Raw genomic sequence first — 13884 nt, 5'->3', positions numbered from 1 at the left:
AAATAATATGTATACCTTGTACATGTACTTGGCCATACTATGTGCATGCATCTTGTATACCTTGTACATGTGTATGTCTACTGTGTATACTTGTGTATACCTTGTACTTATACTGTGTATGCACTTGTATACCTTGTACATGTATATGCATGTACATGTGCTTGTATACCTTGTGCATAACCTTTTATGTACATAATATGTGTACTAATGCATATACTTGTATCACCTTGTACATGCACACTTGTATACCTTGTGCATCTACTTATATACTGTACATATGCTTGTATACCCCTTTATTGCATGCTTGTATACTGTACATGTGCTTGTATACATGTGCATGTGCTTGTATACTATGTGCATGCATATACCTTAGTGCATGCTTGTATACCTTAATGCATGTGCTTGTATAATGTAATACATCTTCTTGTATACATGTGCAGTACTGTATCTACATTAATATATCTGCCTGTAGCATATGTATATCTGTGTGCATGTCTTGTATACCTTGTACATGCTTGTATGCATGCCATGCTTGTATACCTTGCATCTGCTGGTATACCTTGTACGTATGCTAATTTATGCCTTCAATACCTTGCTTGTATGTACATGTGCTTGTCTAATGTATGTACTTATGAAACCTTGTACATGCTTGTACTGCATGTACTGTATACCTTGTACGTATGCCCATTATCATAATACACATGCCTTGTATGTATTACATGTACTTATCTGTAATACATGTGCTTGTATACCTTGTACATGTGCCCTTCTTCTATGCACATGCGCCTTTTCTGCATGTACTTGTATACATACATGCTTATATGCCTGCACATGTGCTTGTATACCTTGTACATGCATATACCTTACATATGCTTATTATCTGTGTACATGTATTGTATACTGTAATACATGTGCTTGTATACCTTATTTTGGTACTTGTATACTGTGTACGTAATAACATATCTGTAATATGTGTATACCTTGTATACTTATATCTGTACATATGTGTATGTATACATATACTTATATATATGTGCATGTATTGTATACCTTGTGCATATGCTTGTATACTAACAATGCATGTGCTTGTATACCATGTGCAATGTGCTTGTATACTGTGTGCATGTGTATGCATGTACATGTATCTCTGTGTCCTTGTGTGCCTTGTACATGCCTTGTGTACCTTAGCACATGTATGTTATATTTGTGCATGTGTGCTGTGTACATCGCATTATGCCTTGTACATGCCTTGTGTGTATGCATGCACTTGTGCGCTGTACATGCACTTGTGTACCTTAGCCATGCACTTGTGTACCATGTACATGCACTTGTTACCTTGTACATGCACTTGTGTATAAAGCCACTTGTGTACCTTGTACATGCCTTGTGTGTGTGCATGCTTGTGTACCTTAATGTGCACTTGTGTGCCTTGTACGTACGCGGTAATCTGTGTGCATACATGTGTACCATGTGCAGCCGCGTGCCTTGTACATGCCTTGTACCTTGTACATGCACTTGTGTGCCTTGTACATTCACTTGTGTACTGTAATGCATGCGCTTGTCACTGGCATCTGCGCGTGTACCTTAATACATGCACTTGTGTGCTGCCATGTGCATGCAACGTGTGCCTTATTACGTGCCTTGTGCCTTGTGCATGCACTTATTAATACCTTGTACATGCATATTGTACTGTATGCATGCATGATACCTTGTACATGCATGTGTGCAGCCACGTACACTTGTGTGCTTGTACATGCATGTGTGCCTTGTACATGCGCTTGTGTGCTGTGTGCGTGCACTTGTGTGCAGCCAATGCACTTGACATACAGCCCAATACATGCATGTTGTGCCTTGTGCAGTACACTTATTGTGCCTTGACAAATACATGTGTGTATGCAGCACGCTGTATTACCTTGTACATGCCTTGTGTGCCTTATGCAGCTTTGTAGTGTGTAACCAATACGTGCACTTGTGTAATACATGCACTTGTGTGCCTTGCGGCCTGCACTTGTGTACCTTATTAATGCACTTGTGTGCATATGCAATGCACTTGTGTGCCTTGTACGTACGCGCCGCGCCATGCGGCGACCTGTATGCATGCGCGGTGTGCCATGGCCGTGCATATTGTGCCTTGTACATGCCTTGTGTGCCTTGTACATGCACTTGTTACGCCCATGCGCCATGTGTGCCCGCTGACCACGTACGCCCGTGTGCCTGACCCGTACGCTTGTGTGCCTTGTACATGCGCCCCAGTGACCTGTGTGTGCACTTGTGTGTGCATGCGCTTGTGTGTAGCCATGCCTTGTGCCTGTGCAATGCGCTTGTGTCCACCTTGCATGCACTTGTGTGTGTGCGTGCGCTTGTGTGCAACCGTGCATGCCTTGTGCCATGTACGCACCTTGTATGCAACTTGTACACATGCACTTGTATACCTTGTACATGCACTTGTATACCTTGTACATGCACTTGTATACCTTGTACATGCACTTGTATGCCTTGTACATGCATGTATACCTTGTACATGTGTATGCCTTGTACATGCTTGTATACATATGCATGTACTTGTATGCAACTAATACATGTGTGTATACCTTGTGCATGTGCTTGTATGCCTTGTGCATGTGCTTGTGCTCTATGGCCACATGTGCTTGTATGCCTTGTGCATGTGCTTGTATACTGTATGCATGTGCTTGTATACCTTGTGCATGTGTATACTGTATGCATGTATGCCTTGTGCATGTGCTTGTGTGCTGTGTACATGTGCTTGTGTCTGTGTGCATGTGCTTGTATCTGTGTACGTGTGCTTGTATGCCTTGTGCATGTGCTTGTGTGCAACTGTACGTGTGCTGGTGATGTGTGCAATATGTATGCCTTGTGCGTATGCTGGTATACCTTGTGCATGTACTTGTATGCCTTCATGCATGTGCTGGTATACCTTATTGCGTGCTCTTGTACTCACCTTGTACATGCTGGTATGCCTTGTGCATGTACTTGTATGCTGTGCATGTGCTGGTATGCATGTATATGCTGGTATACCTTGTACACGTATGCTGGTATACCTTGTGCATGTGCTGTTCTTCTATGACACATCTCTTGTATACCTTGTACATGTGCTGGGTATGCTGTGCATGTGTATGCATGTACATGTGCTGGTATACCTTGTACATGTGCTGGTATGCAGCAATACATCTTTGGTATGCTGTAATACGTATGCTGGTGTACCTTGTGCATGTGCTTGTATACCTTGTACATGTGCTGGTATACCTTGTGCATGTGCTGTATACCTTGTCATGCTGGTATGCCTTGTGCATGTGCTTGTATGCCTTGGCCACATGTGCTGGTATACCTTGTACATACTGGTATACATGTGCATGTGCTTGTATACCTTGTGCATGTGCTGGTGTCTGCTGTGCAATGTACTTATGTGTGCCTTGCATGTGCTGGTATACTATGTGCATGCTGCTTGTATGCCTTTGTGCAATATGCTTGTATACTGACTGCATGCTGGTATACCCATGTGCATGTGCTTGTATACCTTGTACGTAACCTTGTATACAACAATACATGCTTGTATGCCTTGGCCATGTGTATGTCCTGCCATGTGCTTGTATACCATGGCATGCTTGTATCTGTATGCATCATGCTTATGCTGTATTACATGTGTCTGTGTGCATGTGCTTGTATAATTTGTACATGTGCTTGTATACTATGGCACATGCTTGTATACCTTGTACATGTACTTGTATAATTGTACATGCTTGTATACCTTGTGCATGTGCTTGTATGTATACACGTAATAGCATATGCCTTGTACACGTATAATTGTGTCTATATTACATGTACTTAATATACCTTGTACATGTATCTATGTGCAATGTACTTAATACCTTGTGTACATGTACTTGTGTCTGTAATACATGCTTGTATACCTTGTACATGTACTTTGTCTATGTGCATGTGCTTAATACCTTGTGCACATGTACTTGTGTATGTACATGTGTACTTGTATGCCTTGTACATGTGTAGCTAGCTCTGTACATGTGCTTGTATGCCTTATTACATGTACTTCATGTAGCCTTGTATCTGTATGTGCTTGTATGCAGTTGCCATGTGTATACCTTGTGCATGTGTATGTGTGCATGTGCTTGTATACGTTGTATGTGCTTGTATACCTTGTGCATGCTTGTATACGTTGTTACATGTGCCTTATAATACAGTAATACTTATACGTTATACGTATGCTTGTATGTAGCCATGTACTTGTATACGTTGTACATGTACTTGTATACCTTAATACATGTATGCCTTGTATGCACTTGTATACAACCTTGTACATGCACACTTGTATACATGTACATGCCTTGTATACCTTGTACATGCATGTATACCTTGGCATGCACTTATCACCTTGTACATGCACTTACATGTACATGCCTTATACCTTGTACATGCCACTTGCCTACCTTGTACATGTGCTTGTATCTATGTACGTACACTTGTATACCTTGTGCATGTACTTGTATACCTTGTGCATGTACTTAATATACTGTACATGCCTTGTATACCTTGTACATGCACTTGTATACCTTGTGCATCACTTGTGCTCTGTGTACATGCCTTATACATATGCATGCACACTTAACATGCCTTGTACATACATGTATGCCTTGTACATGTGCTTGTATACTGTGTATGTCTTGTATACCTTGTACATGCTTGTATCTGTATTACATGTGCTTGTATGTGTACATGTGCTTGTCTATATACATGTCTTGTATGCATGTGCATGTGCTTGTACCTTATTGCATGTGCTTGTACTGTGGCCTGTGTGCTTGTATACCTGTGCATGTGCTTGTATACCTTGTACATGTGCTTGTATACTATGTGCAATGTGCTTGTATGCCTTGTGCATGTGTATTGTCTGTACATGTGTCTTGTGTCATGTACATGCCTTGTATACCTTGTATGTGCTTATACCTTTGTACATGTGCTTGTATCATGTACATGCACTTGTATGCCTTGTACATGTGCTGTATGCTGTGTGCATGTGCTTGTATACCTTGTGCATGTGTATGCCTTGTGCAATGTGCTTGTATACCTTGTACATGCACTTATACTGTATTACATGTGCTTGTATACCTTGTTTGTATGCTTGTATACTGTGTGCTTGTATACCTTGTGTGCATGTATCTGTTGTACATGTGCTTGTATGTGTACATGTATACCTTATACATGTACTTGTATACCTTATTACATGCTTGTATGCCTTGTGCAATAACTTGTATGTATAATACATGCCTTGTATGTGTGCATCTCTTGTATACCTTGTGCATGTGCTTATGTGTGCATGTGCTTGTACACGTATTTTTGTGTGCTTGTATGCCTTGTCTATGTACTTATGTCTATATACAACATACATATACTGTGTACATGTGCTTGTATACCTTGTACACATCTTGTATCTTGTACATGCTTGTATGCCTTGTACAAATGTATATGCCTTGTATATGCACTTGTATGTGTACATGTGCTTGTATGTACATGTGCTTGTATGCCTTGTACGTATGCTTGTATACTGTACATGTGTATACCTTGTACATGTGCTGGTGTCTGTAACCATGTGCCTGAACATACCTTGTACTTGCCTTACCTTGTACATGTGCTTGTATGCCTTGTACATGTGCTTATAGGCAATACATGTGCTTGTATACTATGTACGTAATACTTATACCTTGTGCATGTGCTTGTATACTGTAATACATGTAACATAATATGCCTGTACATGTGCTTGTATGCCTTGTGCATGTACTTGTATGCACTGCCTACATGCTGTGTCTGTGCACATGTGTATGCCTGTGTACATGTGCTTGTATATGCACATGTACTTGTATACCTTGCACATCATGCTTGTATCTGTAATACATGTGTGTGTCTATACACAATGTACTTGTATCACCTTGTATGTATTGTGTCTATGTACATGTACTTGTATACCTTGTGCAGATAACACATATACCTTGTACATGCTTGTATGCCTTATTGCATGCCCTTGTATGCAGCTGTGCATGTGCTTGTATACCTTGTGCAGTAATAGCCTTGTATGCCTTGTACGTGTACTTGTATGCCTTGTGCATGTAATTGTATATATGTGCATGTGCTTAGTATGTGTACATGTATGTCCTAAATATTACGTGTGCTTATGCCACATGTACATGTATGCTCTGTGTGCAATGTGGCAGCCATGTAATACATGCACTTGTGTACCTTGACATGCACTTGTGTACCATGTACATGCACTTGTGTGCCTTGTACATGCACTTATTATTACCTTATTTTTGTGCCTTGTGTCTGTGTGCATGTACTTGTGTACCTTAATACATGCATATTAATACCTTGTACAATACACTTGTGTGCCTTATTACATGCCTTGTGTGCCTTGTACATGCACTTGTGTACCTTAATGCATGCACTTGTGTGCCTTGTACATGCAGCAGTAATGCTGTAATACGTGCCTTGTGCCTTGTGCGTGCCACTTGTGTGTGTGCATCTTGTGTGTGTGTAATACATGCGCAGTGTGCCTTGTGCATGCCTTGTGTGTATGCATGCACTTGTGTGTGTACATGCCCCCTTGTGTGCAACCAATACATGCACTTGTGTGCCTTGTACGTACGCCCGTGTGCCTTGTGCATGCACTTGTGTACCTTGTGCATGCCTTGTGTACCTTATTACGTGCGCGTGTACCTTCACCACGTACGCGGTATTGCAGCCCGTACATGCCGTATTACGTAATGCATGCGCGTGTGCCTTGTACATGCGCGTGTGCCTTGTACATGCACTTGTGTGCCTTGTACGTACACTTGTGTACCACTGTACGTGCGCCCATTATTGCCTTATTACATGCGCTTGGTATTACCTTATTACGTACGCTTGTGGCTGTACATGCATGTGTGTGGCGCATGCGCGGTAATGTACGTACCCTTGTGTGCCTTATTGCGTACGCTTGATACCTTGTGCAATGCGCTTGATGTGTATGGAAGTACTTGTGTACCTTGTGCAGCCGCGTGTACCTTGTGCATGCGCATGTGCACCTTGTACAATGCACTTGTGCTGTGTACATGCTTGTATGCAGCCATGCATGTGTTTGTGTACAGTATGTGTGCCTTGTACATGCACTTGTGTACCTTGTGCATGCACTTGTGTGTGCATGCCTTGTGTGCCTTGTGCATGCTTGTGTGTACATGCACTTGTGTGCTGCCAGCCACGTACGCCAGTATTGCCTTGGCTGTGCCTTGATATTACCTTGTGCATGCCTTGTATACACCTTATTACATGCCTTGTATGCCTTATTACATGCCTTGTGCCTTGTACATGCCTTGTATACCTTGTACATGCGCCCCAATATCTGTTCTTACGCTGCACTTGTATGCAGCAATACATGCCTTGTGTACCTTGTGCATGCCTTATTATACCTTTTACATGCCTTGTATACCTTGTACATGCATGTATACCTTGTATAATAGTATACATGTACGTGTGCTTGTATACCTTAATACCATCTGTGTATGCTGTAATACATGTATGTATACCTTGTGCTGTATGCTTGTATACATGTACATGCTTGTATACTATGTACATGTATTATGTGATAAATGTGTATATCTAACAATACATGCTTGTGTATGCAACTGTGCATGTGCTTGTACTCTATGTGCATGCTTGTATACCTTGTGCATATGTACTCTATGTGCACATGTACTTGTATGCCTTGTGTGTTGTATGCCTTAATACATGTGCTTGTATGTGTGCATGCTTGTATGCAACCGTGCATGTACTGGTATGCAGCCATGCAATGTGCTTGTATGCAGTGGCCATGCTGGTGTCTGTAATACATGTACTTGTACTCTATGTACGTATGTATAATTTAATACCTTGTGCGTAATACTGGTATACTGTAATACGTAACTAGTATACCTTGTACATGTGCTAGTATCTATGTATACCTTGTACATGTGTATTATCTATGTACATGTCATGTATACCTTGTACATGTGCTGGTATGTATTACATGCTAGTATCTGTACATGTGCTGGTGCTCTGTGTACATGTGCTGGTATGCATGTGCTTATTATGCATGTACACATGTGCCTAGTATCTATATACACGTATGCTTGTATACCTTGTACATGTGCTGGTATACCTTGTGCAAGTAATATATATGCTAACCTTGCATGTATACTGGTATACCTTGTACGTATGCTGGTATGTAATACATGTGCTTGTACCTTGTACATGTGCTGGTATCTGTGTGCATCAACACTTTATATACCTTGTACGTAACTGTTGTCCCCAGCTGTGCATGTGCTTATACATATGCATGTATATCTATGACATGCTGGTATACCTTGTACAATAATACTTGTATACCTTGTATAGCATGTATACTGTAAACCGTAATATATGCCTTGTACATGCTTATACATGTACATGTACTTATGTAATACATGTACTTGTATACCCTTGTACATGTACTTGTATACTATGTACATGTATATATACCTTGTACATGTACTTGTATAGTTGTGCATGCTTGTATACCTTGTACATGTGTATATCTATGTACATGTACTTGTATACTGTGTACATGTAATTGTATACCTTATTACATGTGCTTAATACCTTAATACATAATAACTTATGTCTATATTACATGTATATACCTTGTACGTAATAGCAGCTATCTATGTGCATGTGCTTGTATACCTTGTGCATGTCTTGTATCTGTAATACATGTCTTGTATGCCTTGTGCATGCCTTGTATACTGTAATATAATATACATGTACCTTGTACACAATGTGCTTGTATACTGTACATGTGCTTGTATGCCTTGTGCAATGCCTTGTATACCTTGTACGTACTTGTATGCCTTGTGCATGTGTAATATACATGTGCATGTGCTTGTATACCTTGTACATGTACTTGTATACTATGTACAATGTGCTTATTGTACCTTGTGCATGCTTGTATATATTACGTAATAACATGTCACCTTGTACATGTGCTTGTATACGTTAATGCATGTGCTTATGTGCCTTGTGCATGTGCTTGTATGCGTTGTACGTGTGCTTGTATACCTTGTACGTGTGCTTGTATGCAGTGTACATGTGCTTGTATCACCTTGTACATGTGCTTGTGTGTACATCCTTGTATGCCTTGTGCATGCATGTATACCTTGTGTGCCTTGTATACCTTGTGCAATACACTTGTATACCTTGTGCATGCCTTGTATACCTTGTGTACATGCACTTGCATACCTTAACACATGCGCCTTATACTGTATACATGCACTTGTATCTGTATTACATGCATATACCATGTGCATGCATGTATGTGTACGTATGCTTGTATGCATAACAATGCATGTGCTTGTATGCCTTGTGCATTGTATACCTTGCCATGCAGCATATGCCTTGATGCATGCCTTGTGTCTGTGTGCATGCATGTAATACCTTGTGCATGCACTTGTATACTGTATGCACATGCCTTGTATCACTGTGCAATATTGTAGCATGCCTTAATACGTAATAACTTGTATACTAACTATTACATGCTTGTATACTATGTGCATGTCTTGTATACCTTGTACATGTACTTGTGTCTGCTGTGCATATGCTGTATACCTTATTACATGTATATGTCTTGTATTTTGTGTACTTATGTCTATAATACATGTGCTGTGTCTATAATACATGCTTATGCCTTGTGCATGTTCTTGTATCTGTACATGTGCTTGTATGCCTTGTGCATGTGCTTTATGTATGCAATAATACTTTATACCTTGGCATGCCTTGTGTCTGTGACACATGTGTATTATACAGCCTGTGCATGTGCTTGTATGCCAACAATACATGCATGTGTACATGTGCATGTGCTTGTATCACATTCATCACATGTGCTTGTATGCCTTGTACATGTGCTTGTATCTGTAATAAATGCTTATTATGCCTTGTACATTGCACTTGTGTCTGTGTGCATGTGCTTGTATGCTGTATACGTGTGTATCTATGTGTATATACAGCAGCTACGTACTTGTATACCTTGCACATGTACTTGTATACCTTGTACATGTACTTGTATACCTTGCACATGTACTTGTATACCTTGTACATGTATTGTATACCTTGTACATGTACTTGTATACCTTGTACAGGTACTTGTATACCTTGTACATGTACTTGTATACCTTGTACATGCACTTGTATACCTTGTACATGTACTTGTATACCTTGTACATGTACTTGTATACCTTGTACATGTATTGTATACCTTGTACATGTACTTGTATACCTTGTACATGTACTTGTATACCATGTACATGTACTTGTATACCTTGTACATGTACTTGTATACCTTGTACATGTACTTGTATACCTTGTACATGTACTTGTATACCTTGTACATGTACTTGTATACCTTGTACATGTACTTGTATACCTTGTACATGTACTTGTATACCTTGTACATGTACTTGTATACCTTGTACATGTACTTGTAGAAATAATTATATTATTATTATCAGTTTTCTTGTAGCTTATTCTTATCTTCAGAACATTTATAGTAGGCTCAGTCACATTTTTGGTAGGCTCAGTCACATTTATGGTAGGTTCAGTAACATCTATGGTAGGCCCAGTCATATTTATGATAGGCTCAGCCATATTTATGGTAGGCTCAGTCAAATTTATGGTAGGCTCTGTAATATTGATGGTAGGCCCAGTCATATTCATAGTAGGCTCAGTCACATTTATGGTAGGCTCTGTAATATTGATGGTAGACTCAATCATATTTATGGAAGGCTCAGTCACATTTATGGAAGGCTCAATCACATTTATGGTAGGCTCAGTCACATTTATGGTAGGCTCAGTCACATTTATGGTAGACTGAGTCACATAAATGGTAGGCTCAGTCACATTTATGGTAGGCTCACTCACATTTAAAAAAAGTTAAAATTGTCGACTTAGTGACAACAATTAGTTTATAAGCACAAGTATATTTCTAAGAAATTCTGGGAACTATTTCAAGTGTCCCGATAAGACTTTTCTGATAAGCTGGACCACAGAAACAAATAAGCTGGACCACAGTAACAAATAAGCTGGACCACAGTAACAAATAAGCTGGACCACAGTAACAATTAAGCTGGACCACAGTAACAAATAAGGTGGACCACAGTAACAAATAAGCTGGACCACAGTAACAATTAAGGTAGACCACAGTAACAAATAAGCTGGACCACACTAACAAATAAGCTGGACCACAGTAACAAACAAGCTGGACCACACTAACAAATAAGCTGGACCACAGTAACAAATAAGATGGACCACAGTAACAAATAAGCTGGACCACAGTAACAAATAAGCTGGACCTCACTAACAAATAAGCTGGACCACAGTAACAAATAAGCTGGACTACAGTAGCAAATAAGCTGGACCACAGTATCAAATAAGCTGGACCACACTAACAAATAAGCTGGACCACAGTAACAAATAAGCTGGACCACAGTAACAAATAAGCTGGACTACAGTAACAAATAAGCTGGACCACAGTAACAAATAAGCTGGACCACAGTAACAAATAAGCTGGACCACAGTAACAAATAAGCTGGACCACAGTAACAAATAAGCTGGACCACAGTAACAAATAACCTGGACCACAGTAACAAATAAGCTGGACCACAGTAACAAATAAGCTGGACCACAGTAACAAATAAGCTGGACCACAGTAACAAATAAGCTGGACCACAGTAACAAATAAGCTGGACCACAGTAACAAATAAGCTGGACCACAGTAACAAATAAGCTGGACCACAGTAACAAATAAGCTGGACCACAGTAACAAATAAGCTGGACCACAGTAACAAATAAGCTGGACCACAGTAACAAATTAGCTGGACCACAGTAACAAATAAGCTGGACCACAGTAACAAATAAGCTGGACCACAGTAACAAATAAGCTGGACCACACTAACAAATAAGCTGGACCACAGTAACAAATAAGCTGGAGCACATTAACAAATAAGCTGGTCCACAGTAACAAATAAGCTGGACCACAGTAACAAATAAGCTGGACCACAGTAACAAATATGCTGGACCACAGTAACAAATAAGCTGGACCACAGTAACAAATAAGCTGGACCACAGTAACAAATAAGCTGGACCACAGTAACAAATAAGCTGGACCACAGTAACAAATAAGCTGGACCACAGTAACAAATAAGCTGGACCACAGTAACAAATAAGCTGGACCACAGTAACAAATAAGCTGGACCAAATAAGCTGGACCACAGTAACAAATAAGGTAGACCACAGTAACAAATAAGCTGGACCACAGTAACAAATAAGCTGGACCACAGTAACAAATAAGCTGGACCACAGTAACAAATAAGCTGGACCACAGTAACAAATAAGCTGGACCACAGTAACAAATAAGCTGGACCACAGTAACAAATAAGCTGGACCACAGTAACAAATAAGCTGTACCACACTAACAAATAAGGTGGACCACACTAACAAATAAGCTGGACCACAGTAACAAATAAGGTGGACCACAGTAACAAATAAGGTGGACCACAGTAACAAATAAGCTGGACCACAGTAACAAATAAGCTGGACCACAGTAACAAATAAGCTGGACCACAGTAACAAATAAGCTGGACCACAGTAACAAATAAGCTGAACCACAGTAACAAATAAGCTGGACCACAGTAACAAATAAGCTGGACCACAGTAACAAATAAGCTGGACCACAGTAACAAATATCAAACAACAGCTTTTTATGCACATTTGTGATGGCAGAGTACAAGAAAAATGTTCTTGTATTTGTAACAGGTAAATAATAGATAATGTGAGAGACAGGAAGAGAGAGACAGACGTCAGTGTTACCTGTGTTTATTATTAATTAATAATAATGTGAGAGACAGGAAGAGAGAGACAGACGTCAGTGTTACCTGTGTTTATTATTAATTAATAATAATGTGAGAGACAGGATGAGAGAGACAGACGTCAGTGTTAACTGTGTTTATTATTCATTAATAATAATGTGAGAGACAGGAAGAGAGAGACAGACGTCAGTGTTAACTGTGTTTATTATTCATTAATAATAATGTGAGAGACAGGAAGAGAGAGACAGACGTCAGTGTTACCTGTGTTTATTATTCATCTGATGTTTGATACTTGTATATTTATTCAATGTTTACTATGAAGGCAGTTGTGAAAAAAACGAAAGTTCTTTACATTGTAAATTGTTAAATAATTTGTTATTAGTTATGTGGAGGATATACCTAGAGAGAGTTTCGGGGATCAACGCCCCCGCGGCTCAGTCTGTGACCAAGCCTCATGGTTTATCAGGGCCTGATCAACCAGGCTGTTACTGTTGGCTGCACACATCCCAACGTACGAACCACAGCCCGGCTGGTCAGGTACCGACTTTAGGTGCCTGTCCAGTGCTTTCTTGAAGACAGCCAGGGGTCTATTGGTAACCCCCTTATATATGCTAGGAGACAGTTGAACAGTCTTGGGTCTCTGACACTTACTGTGTTGTCTCTTAACGTGCTAGTGGTACCCCTGCTTTTCATTGGGGGAATGTTGCATCGTCTGCTGAGTGTTTTGCTTTCGTTGTGAGTGATTTTCGTGTGTAACTTTGGTACTAGTCCCTCTAGGATTTTCCAGGTGTATATAATCATGTGTCTCTCCCGCCTGCGTTCCAGGGAGAACAGGTTCAGGAACTTCAAATATTCCCAGTAATTCGGATGTTTTATCGCAGTTATGTGTGTCATGAATGTTCTCTGTACATTTTCTAGGTCGGCAATTTCACCTGCCTTGAAAGGTGCTGTT

At 40.2% G+C, this 13884-nt stretch overlaps 1 long non-coding RNA gene across 1 annotated transcript in view; it reads left to right on the top strand.

Annotated features, from left to right (window-relative positions):
* The window catches only part of LOC138851355 (uncharacterized), a 62497-nt gene that overhangs the window by 25202 nt on the left and 23411 nt on the right, over positions 1-13884 (top strand). The gene's annotated exons all lie outside the window — the stretch shown is intronic.

Source organism: Cherax quadricarinatus, unplaced genomic scaffold (assembly GCF_038502225.1).
Source record: "Cherax quadricarinatus isolate ZL_2023a unplaced genomic scaffold, ASM3850222v1 Contig402, whole genome shotgun sequence".
In the NCBI taxonomy this organism is placed as follows: Eukaryota; Metazoa; Arthropoda; class Malacostraca; order Decapoda; family Parastacidae; genus Cherax; species Cherax quadricarinatus.
This window is presented reverse-complemented; position numbering and strand designations above follow the sequence as displayed.